The following is an 8,115-nucleotide window of genomic DNA, read 5'->3' as shown; positions in this document are numbered from 1 at the left end:
GTTAACTTTGCAATAAAGCTTGTTTCATACAAGTTCTTACCATACCGCTGAAGCCATCTGATATTCCGAGAATTTTGTGACGATGGAGAATCCTGAAAAAGTCTTGCATTTTACTTCAAGATTTCCGAAACGTCAGGAACATAGGGTCTAAGTTTTGTTGTCACTGATGGGAGGAATGAAGTTTTGTTGTGCTGGATGGGAGGAATGAAGAATTAGGTCTTTTCTCTATGAGTATTGTAAAGTAAGTGATTCAGTTTTTGAAAAGTTGCAATAGCCATTACGCCAATAATTTTTTTGTTAGTTTCTGGAAATTTCAATGAACTATGTTTCCATATTAAAAAATATGGATTTGTGGCAACATCAGTCACGGTGCACACAGGCGGAGCAAACAGTATTTAGACTGGTTGGTTGATTTGGGTGAGGGGACCAAACAGTAGTGTCATCAGTCCCATCGGAGTTAGGGAAGGATGGGAATGAAGTCGGCTGTGCCCTTTCAAATGAGCCATCAAAGATGGTTCAAATGGCTCTAAGCACTATGGCACTTAACATCTGAGGTCATCAGTCCCCTAGACTTAAAACTACTTAAACCTAACTAACCTAAGGACATCATACACATCCATGCCCGTGGCAGGATTTGAACCTGCGACTGTAGCAGCAGCGCAGTTTCGGACTGAAGCGCCTAGAACCGCTCGGCCACAGCGGCTGGCTTAAATGAACAACCCCAGCGCCTGAGCCGATTTAGGGAAATCATGGGAAACCTTAAGTAGGATGGTCGAATGCTGTTTTGAATCGTTGTCCTTCCAAATACGAGTCCAATCTGCTAACCACTGGGCCAACTTGCTCGGTGAAGAGTATCTATTAGCAGTTTAGAATCTTTGTTGTCATTGCTTGTATGTTATATTAGTCACACTTTAAGTTACAATAAAGATTTGCAGAATACTCGTGCATGTGAATTATGTGGTAGTTGTTTCATTTCATGCATAATTACCCATAGTGATGACCCTGACGTGATTCGCTAAAGAAGAGATTTGGAACTGATTTTTTTTTTTCATTTTTTTTTCCATGAGCAATATTGACAGACATACTACCGAGTTCAACAGACACAGAAGTTAAGGTACAGCCAGCCATGTCTCCAACAAGCAGTAGCCATAAGTAATTGGCAAGATATGTATAACACAAACTGACTAGGTTACATCAAGTTTCCACCATTGTGGCGTAATCGTCCATGCGTCTGGTTCGCACACATAGAGTACATCTTATAGAAACGTGGAATGCACCTAGCCAAAGACATGTACATAATAATTATGACGCACTTGGAGAGAGCAGTCACAGAGGAAACTGAAATTAATCTATAGCAACGTTCCTACTCATAGCTAAAGGAAGCGCTTGTAGGGCATTATACTTTGTTGCCAAAGTGTTGGCTACAAAACGTTTTTGACAAGGAGGAGACAGGCAACAGCCACCATCTCAAATGCTGCGAGTTTTAAGTGCTCTAACTGGTCTTGGGCTACTACTGGAACAGTCACTACAGGTGCTGCAGCTCTGTAAATTAACTTTTTTCGTCCAATCAGTTATGGCAGTTCATTGAAATTTACCATTGTAGGAATTAGCAGAAAAAGCTGATGTGACACCGACTATCCTATCCAAAATCCCAGTAGGTGTTGAAACAGAGTATGGCTGATAGAATCATGTAATGAGTACTGGAGCAGTAAATGTGAACACAAAAGCTGAATCATGTGCTATGAGCACAGGTGCACCAACTCAAAAAGGAGTGGAGCTTTGGAAGATCGGTTCACACAGCTAAATCTGAAGCTGTTGGAACAACAGAGCACGTTCTGACATCACTATAAGGTTGCTCCTGAACATCGAATAAGGCAGTGAACGGATAATCGACACAGATTTGACACAACTTCATCACACTTGAGCTGGTACCACAAGCATTTTGGCGAGGTAGCTCGGCAATGCACAATTGCTTACCTGACAGACCACCGTCGTTGGGCGCCCACATTGAACAGATGATGTCACAGTGTCGCTCTTGCACTGAAACTCTTTTGGCCCCTCTGCAAACGTTTTCAGCTTGACCAAAGTCTCAATTGTCGTGGCAATGAGTGCGTATTGACTTTGCTGGTCCGTTTTGAAACACTCGTTGACTTATTGTAGTGGATTCTTTTAGCAAATATCTGTTTACAGTACACATGAACTCGACTATGTCACATCGTACCATTCAGGCTTTTCATTTTTTTTTTTAGGTTTGCCTTAAATATAGGTTACAGACAACCACCCACAGTTTAAGGCTCAGGACTTTGCACATTTTTGTGTAGCCAGCGGTATCGCTCACCTTACCAGTGCTCCATTTCATCCCCAGTTGAATGGAGAAGCTGAATGATTTGTGCATACTGTTAATGTGTCACGATTGGGGAAAGCAGTGGGCACCTGTTGAGGTGAAAAATCAAACATATTTTAAGAGCATGGTTGTTTTGCTGTACCAAGGGAAGGCAGACCTAGAGAAGCCGCCAAAACTGAATGGACTGCTGCCCAAGAGAGCAGGAGAGGAAAGAGTCTGGTCCGGTCGGAAGCTACCAGCAGAAGAGAGCAGATGGTGTGTCCATTCCCAGCGGCTGGCCGCGGTTCCAGCCCAATGCGACCACCTCCAAACCTCCCTATTGGTTGGCCAATTCGTAGATGTGCAGTTTGGTAGCGTTACCTCATCAGCAACACATGAGTTTAGCTGCTGATGGTTCAACACATGAGTTTCAAAGTGGTTCTGTGCGGTTTTGCAACATGACTGATCTGCAGCAACTAGCCGCCAGACAGAAGGCACTGACGGACATCAAGTGAAAAATAAAAATCAAATTTTGTACTATTAAATCCATTCAGTATCAGCCACCACTGTACATCTTTCTCGCCTCCGCATGAGTGAAGCAATGTGGAGGGTGACAAATTGACAATAGACAGAGATTTAGGAACCAGGTTTTAAATTGTAAGACATTTCCAGGGGCAGATGTGGACTCTGACCACAATCTATTGGTTATGAACTGTAGATTAAAACTGAAGAAATTGCAAAAAGGTGGGAATTTAAGGAGATGGGGCCTGGATAAACTGACTAAACCAGAGGTTGTACAGAGTTTCAGGGACAGCATAAGGGAACAATTGACAGGAATGGGGGAAAGAAGTACAGTAGAAGAAGAATGGGTAGCTCTGAGGGATGAAGTAGTGAAGTCAGTAGAGGATCAAGTAGGTAAAAAGACGAGGGCTAGTAGAAATCCTTGGTTAACAGAAGAAATATTGAATTTAACTGATGAAAGGAGAAAATATAAAAATGCAGTAAATGAAGCAGGCAAAAGGGAATACAAACGTCTCAAAAATGAGATCGACAGAAAGTGCAAAATGGCTAAGCAGGGATGGCTAGAGGACAAATGTAAGGATGTAGAGGCTTGTCTCACTAGGGGTAAGATAGATACTGCCTACAGGAAAATTAAAGAGACCTTTGGAGAAAAGAGAGCCACTTGTATGAATATCAAGAGCTCAGATGGAAACCCAGTTCTGAGCAAAGAAGGGAAAGCAGAAAGATGGAAGGAGTATATAGAGGGTCCATACAAGAGTAGTGTACTTGAGGACAATATTATGGAAATGGAAGAGGATGTAGATGAAGATGAAATGGGAGATATGATACTGCGTGAAGAGTTTGACAGAGCACTGAAAGACCTGAGTCGAAACAAGGCCCCGGGAGTAGACAACATTCCATTAGAACTACTGACGGCCTTGGGAGAGCCAGTACTGACAAAACTCTACCATCTGGTGAGCAAGATGTACGAGACAGGCGAAATACCCTCAAAGTTCAAGAAGAATATAATAATTCCAATCCCGAAGAAAGCAGATGTTGACAGATGTGAAAATTACCGAACTATCAGTTTAATAAGTCACAGCTGCAAAATACTAACGCGAATTGTTTACAGACGAATGGAAAAACTGGTAGAAGCCGACCTCAGGGGAAGATCAGTTTGAATTCCGTAGAAATGTTGGAACACGTGAGGCAATACTGACCTTACGACTTATCTTAGAAGAAAGATTAAGGAAAGGCGAACCTACGTTTCTAGCATTTGTAGACTTAGAGAAAGCTTTAGGCAATGTTGACTGGAATACTCTCTTTCAAATTCTAAAGGTGGCAGGGGTAAAACACAGGGAGCGAAAGGCTATTTACAATTTGTACAGAGACCAGATAGCAGTTATAAGAGTCGAGGGGCATGAAAGGGAAGCAGTGGTTGGGAAGGGAGTGAGACAGGGTTGTAGCCTCTTCCTGATGTTATTCAATCTGTATATTGAACAAACAGTAAAGGAAACAAAAGAAAAATTTGGAGTAGGTATTAAAATCCAGGGAGAAAAAATAAAAACTTTGACGTTCGCCGATGACATTGTAATTCTGTCAGAGACAGCAAAGAACTTGGAAGAGCAGTTGAAGGTAATGGATAGTGTCTTGAAAGGAGGATATAAGATAAACATCAACAAAAGCAAAACGAGGATAATGGAATGTAGTCGAATTAAATCGGGTGATGCTGAGGGAATTAGATTAGGAAATGAGATACTTAAAGTAGTAAAGGTGTTTTGCTATTTGGGGAGCGAAATAACTGATCATGTTCGAAGTAGAGAGGATATAAAATGTAGACTGGCAATGGCAAGGAAAACGTTTCTGAAGAAGAGAAGTTTGTTAACATCGAGTATAGATTTAAGGGTCAGGAAGTCGTTTCTGAAAGTATTTGTATGGGGTGTAGCCATGTATGGAAGTGAAACATAGACAATAAATAGTTTAGACATGAAGAGAACAGAAGCTTTCGAAATGTGGTGCTACAGAAGAATGTTGAAGATTAGGTGGGTAGATCACGTAACTAATGAGGAGGTATTGAATAGGATTGGGGAGAAGAGAAGTTTGTGGCACAACTTGACTAGAAGAAGGGATCGGTTGGTAGGACATGTCCTGAGGCATCAAGGGATCACAAATTTAGCATTGGAGGGCAACGTGGAGGGTAAAAATCGTAGAAGGAGACCAAGAGATGAATACACTAAGCAGATTCAGAAGGATGTAGGTTGCAGTAGGTACTGGGAGATGAAGGAGCTTACACAGGATGGAGTAGCATGGAGAGCTGCATCAAACCAGTCTCAGGACTGAAGACCACAACAACAACAATGGGGCTTCCGCTAAGGACAGCCTTACATAATTTTAACAACGTATTTTGGATTGTTTTAAATTGGCATTGAGAAAATGACAGTGTGTTAACGAAATCTTGCGTGACAAAATTTGGACGACGGCGGATGGTGCGGCTGTGGTGTGAGGCGCTGCAAATGGCGGCGCAAGGTGCGGCGATCAGCTGTTGGCGCTGGCAGTGGCGAAGGTCGCTGACCGCAGAGGGCAGCGGCGCGCTGTGGAGCACTGCAACTTCCGCCAGAGCGTATAAGGGCCGATGCACAGATCACAAGGGGGTTAACATTTTGGCACCACTTCACACGCACATGGTGCGGCACTGTATCACTTACATCTAACGGAGGGCCATAACTTTTCCTTTTAGGGGTATTTTAATTATTTACGATTTCCTTTCTATCCACATGGCACTCAGACCAGACTACAAAAATTAAGCGTGATATTCCCCAGAAGGTTGCTGTTCAGGGACAGCAGGAAGGGGCAACCGGAGTCGCGCAAAAAGTCCTTTTCTAAAGGCTACCCATAGCAATAAACCCATTAGGATAATTACTAGAGTGGTACATACAGAACTAGGAATAACTATACGACTGAAATACTGGTGGTGGTGCCAATCCGTGATGTACGCGGTGGCACGGTCTAGTGTAAGCTGCCCTGACTCTTTGTTTACCAGGTCAGTTAAAGACTGGACCAGCTGGGAATGTGAATGATTGGGGAGAGATGGCCAATTGTCAGGTGATGGTAGTATCATCGGTTGCTTTGGTAAATACCACAGAAGAGGGGGAAGTCGCATGTCATGGGCATAAGACAAGTGTGCAAACACCCCCTCGGTGGGGGTAGTGATATCACAGTGAGAGCTATTAGACAGTAAACCGCTACCGTTGGGTAGCACACGGTAGGGCTAAGTTGCTCGAAAGTATTTGGAAAATACTGTTGCCTATAGCAACGAACTACTCTTGGTAGCTCGAGCTGGGAGATATGTTACGGAAGGGAAGTGGATGAAGAAGTAGTAGTTACCTGAGGTTGTAGTGATGGGTGAAAACTCGTTGGTTAACAAACTCGTGTGCGCTATGTCACTGTGTAATTTAAAGTGGCGATTCCAAAGAACGGCAGGGGTATAAGTTAGTAGCAACGGGATAGTGAGGCAAGGAGATGGGTATGGTCATGCTGAAAAGAGGCTTACTCGTCATCCTGATCGGCATGAGTGCAAAAATGTGGGGTTGCATTTATCAATGCCTGCACTCGAAGCATAGGAGGAATTCGCGGTGTTTAGTGGTTTCGTGAGTGATTTGCTGAATTGGAAGCTTTAGTAATGGGTGTTGTGGCTTAGGAGGAAAAGGGATTTGACCAATGGGAAAAAACATGTTACGTTAATGCAGAGTTTTTCTAGGTATAATCGTGGGCAGCCATCCGCGATCGCAACGCCAAGGTAGCCCCACATATTGGCCATTTATGCCGAGCGGCCCACCCGCGGCGAACCGGAAGGATGCTCACATTAAAGAATAAGGAATTGGGTATAATCGGGAACAAGTTCAGGTAACGGATTTCAGAATAAGAATGATCCAGCTGTGACATATCCACTAGTCGCAGGATTTTTCTTCCCCCTCCCTCTGGGGGGAGCAATATGTCTGAGTAGTATTGGCTACTGACCAGGGTGCAGATGAAGGCGAGCCTCGTCGTGATGTGTCAATGAAGTATAGATAGGTAGGCGACCAATTAATGAAAACGAAAACTGAAAGAATAAACCGATCAGCTGGACACTCTGCAGGCGCTAACCGCATCATGTAAGGCTCACGGCCCTCGAGGAGGGAGGTAAAAAGTAATGATTGAGGCTGGAACGAATAGACGAGCGACTCAAAGCAATGGTAGTAACCCAGTGCAATGCATGCGCGAGGAAGGCATTGTGCTCTGTCTCCATAGGGCGATTATGTCTCGTGGCGGTTAACTACTACAAAATTTTCAAAATCCATGGGGCAACAGGATGAGCTACGAAAATGGGGGGACGAACTACTGCGACATTGTACAATGAAAACTTTTATTCATTTCGGTGGAAGTCTCTTGCTAACTATATATCCAACAAGATAACGCATTACTGTGCTTGGGTGATGACGTCACATAATGGGTGCTAATCATCAACAATCTAGTGCTTATTTCAGTGGGTGCTTCAATCATATTACGTCATGGGTGTGATTGTTTGAATAAACAACCAGGTGTCTCTCACTCACACGGCGGAGCACTGTATGCAAATGGTAGAAGTACCGATTTCTGTGCTCGCTTGTAACATCTTCACTTCATCATTAAATTACTTCTTAAGATGTAGGGTGAACAATAACGAAACTTGTGTTCATCTGGGTGAACTCTTAAATGTGCAAAAATCACATGGCGTGCGAACTACTATTCTTCACTTACTTGGGTGAAACTTGATTACTTTTATCCTATCATAAAACCTGTTGGGTTGGCAGAAGCGCCAAAACCGTGTTACTAGAGGAGGCCGACATGCACGCGTTTAGCTCACGCAGACTGGAGTGAGGAGGGAAGGACTATACTGACGTGAGATCTGGAACATGACAAGGAATTAGAATTCAGAAATCGGACGTAGCTAGTCGATACTTAACTTTAATCCAATTATGATGAACGTCGCTCTTGACGGTACATGATTCACAATATTATCTGTTCAGATTATAATAACTGATTATGGCGCCTTGCTAGGTCGTAGCAAATGACGTAGATGAAGGCTATGCTAAACGGTCGTCTCTGCAAATGAGAGCGTATGTAGTCAGTGAACCATCGCTAGCAGAGTCGGCTGTACAACTGGGGCGAGTGCTAGGGAGTCTCTTTAGACTAGACCTGCCATGTGGTGGCGCTCGGTCTGCAATCACTGATAGTGGTGACACGCGGGTCCGATGTATACTAACGGACCGCGG

The sequence above is a fragment of the Schistocerca nitens genome, chromosome 3 (genome assembly GCF_023898315.1).
Source record: "Schistocerca nitens isolate TAMUIC-IGC-003100 chromosome 3, iqSchNite1.1, whole genome shotgun sequence".
Taxonomy (NCBI): domain Eukaryota; kingdom Metazoa; phylum Arthropoda; class Insecta; order Orthoptera; family Acrididae; genus Schistocerca; species Schistocerca nitens.
Note: the sequence above shows the minus strand (reverse complement) of the source record.